We start from the raw sequence: 3,153 nt of genomic DNA on the forward strand, positions 1-3,153 counted from the left end.
GGTCCCCCAAGCTCTGCTCTTTCCAGTGCTTCTGCTTCTGCTCCTGCTGTTAGGTTCACAGGGCTCCCTCTCTATCCTCCAGCTTCTTCTGCCTGCACTTGCACGTGCAGGTGGGCCAAGGAAGCATGGACAGGCCTGCAAGAGTGAGGGAACCTGCAGCCAGGGAGCCTGGGGGGAGTCTGGGGACTCTGTGTGATGCAGGGGTGCCAGTGCAGGAGGGAGGGGTTCATGTGGCATGGCGTGGTGGGAGGGCACATGGCATGGTGCAGGTGGGACTGGCATGGGGCAGAGGGTCACCCACACAGTACAGCATAGAGCCCAGGAGGCATGTGACCCATGCAGTGTGAGGTGGGGGGGACTGCAGTCACTGGCCATTCAGAAGTTGGACATCTCCCACACAAGGGGGTCAAGATCAGAGTGGAGTGGAGTTCAACCCTAAGCTAAGCAGAAAGAAGGCCAAAGAAAAAAAGGAGGTCAAGGTTAAACAGAGGTTGGGACTGTGGCATGTGTGCCACTTCTCCATGGGAGATGTGTGGTGCTCATGAAGGTGGTGTTGCTACTGGTGCTTCGGTACACCGCACTGGTCTTCCCCCCACTGAAGCATATCACCCACAGAATCCAGAGAGCCATGTGTGTCTTCTTCTGGGGATCCCGATGGGACAAGGTGGCAAGGAAGACTCCATAAGATAAAATGGACTGGGGGAATGCCAGATCCTCTTGTTCCTGAGGGCAAAGTACATGAGCCAGATCTGCAAGCTGGTGTCTGGTGCAGAAACCAAAACAGCCTGTCTCATCAGGTACTTTTCAGGACACTTCTTGAGACTGTGAGTGGGGTGTATGCACTGACCAATGGTAGACCATGGACCACGGAGCATCCGTGGTTCTACTAGGTCCTAAATGAGTTCCAGAGTGAGTACGGGCTACAGCATGAAGGCCCAGTAACTATGTCTAACCACAGAAAGATAGGTGGTCAGAGCCAGAAACATGCTGTTGACCTTGGAGCTGCTCCCTGACAATAGTTGCCAGGCCATGTGGAAGCAGATATTCTACAAGGACCTACAAAAGGACCACAGAGACCTGAACTGGTTAATAGCCCACTGTGCACTCCCAGTGAGGGTACAGAAACACAGAGCGGGGAAGGAAGGTTGTCCCAGCTGCCCCAGGGACACCTGCCAAGGTGCAACAGAGACCATCAACCACCTCCTATGGCTCTGCCCATACATCAGGGGGGTGTGGAAAAAGGTAAACTGGCTTCACAAAGAGGTGACGGGGTGACACTGATGATGAAAGAGGTGGCACTGTACAGGCACCTGACTAAACAACAAGTGACCTGAACAGCCCACTTCGATCAGTTCATATCCTGATCATGACCTGTCAAAGTCCAGGAACCTCCAGGTACATGGAAATCAAAGTAGCAGACTACATTAAAATGGTGCTGAGTGAGCTCCAGTCCTACTACCGGAAAATGGTAGGAGAGGATGGAGAGGAGGTGGCAGAGGGACATTTGGCACAGGTTCTTCAAAGACCCCCCTCGAGGGGAAGTCAACAATGACAACGAAGGAGACAATGAGTCAACAAGGTTGAGTGATAGCTATGAGGAACCACCAGTGACAGTGACAGGGACAGGGATATGAACTAAGGGCTTACAGCTCATAATCGGAGCTAGAACCTGAGAGACAGTGTAAATGTAAGAAGGAAAGGAATGTGGATGGGTACACAGGAGGCCAGTACAACCATTATAACGGGTGCACAGGTTCATGGATATGAGATTTTTGGTATGGGTGTAAGGCTTTGAAAATGGGTTAATGGAGTAAGGTTTCAGAAGAATGGTATGCTAGACAGTGTGTGTGTGTGTGTGTGTGTGTGCGTGTGTGTGTGTGTTTGTGTGTATCTATATATAGAAATATATTTTTCAAAGAAAAAAAAGCTCTGCTCTAGAGCATTGGCAAGATTATCTATGTGGACAAGCAAAACATGATTGCAAAGGGAATCTATATCCTTTCTAATAACTAAATAAAAGGAAGCATGTCAGACCAGATATTAGCAAGCAAAGACCATTTTTTACATAAAGATTTTGTGTATCTGTTTGCCTTTGCTTTCCCTTAGCTTACACGCTCATGTTTTATTTTCATTCTTGTGTTGATTTCAGGTTCTCTTTTTATTTTGCTAACTGGCAGAGATATTAATTACCTACTTTGATGTCCATCACTTCAGCCAGTTTTTTGTTTTGATGTTTCATATGTGGGGCTATATTCTCAGTGATAAATGAGTGTTTCACATCTAAACATATTTCCAAAACCAGGCATGCATGCACTGTTTATAATTAGTTGCAAGGAGAGGAAATAAAACATTCTGAAGTTAAGTCTGAAAAAATATATCCCTTGATGTCAAAAAGAGCATTAATAGTAAAATAAATCCACATAAATTTATCTCTCTTCTACACAAATGAAGAAAGCAGTGCAATTTTTTTGCCCATATGAAAACTTAAAAGTAAGAAAGGAAAGAAAAAAAGATCTGAGTACATAATCTAAACAGGATAAATTTCTTCATTCTTTTCACTACTTTGATATTTATCACCTTGGCAAATATTTCTAACTGAAATAGAACTTCTGTCTATTCCTGCCAAACCTAATGTTACTTGTGAAACTTGTAGAGTCTTTAGAAAAATATCTGAAGTCCTTAAGTAGCATTTTCATGCCAGTAAATGTGCCAGTTTCCGATTCTCTTCAAAGTTCTTCTTTGATACCTTGTGAATTATGGCTTGCAAGACAATTTATATCCATGTTCTCAATAGAGAAAACACTGTCTCATAAAAGCAACTTAGTGTATGAGTAAGCCAAAGCCCATAGAGATAGGAAAATGGTTCCCTACAAGGATGAGAACTAGGGTTATTTATTCTGCGGAGGAAGAAAACTGATGGAGGATTTGATAACAGTCTGTACATACCTGAAGAGCAAATTATAAAGAGGATGGAGATGGACTTTTCTCTGTGGCTGTAGGGGACAGAACTAGGAGCAATGGCCTCAAGCTGCAGCAGAGGAAGTTTAAGTTGATGATTAGGAGGATCTTTCTGACTATGAGGGTGGTCAAGCATTGCAGTAGGTTACCTAGAGAAACTGTGGCATCTCCATCCCTGGACATTTTCAAGAGCAG

The sequence above is a fragment of the Gavialis gangeticus genome, unplaced genomic scaffold, assembly GCF_001723915.1.
Source record: "Gavialis gangeticus isolate Ggan-Ray unplaced genomic scaffold, GavGan_comp1, whole genome shotgun sequence".
NCBI lineage: Eukaryota > Metazoa > Chordata > Crocodylia > Gavialidae > Gavialis > Gavialis gangeticus.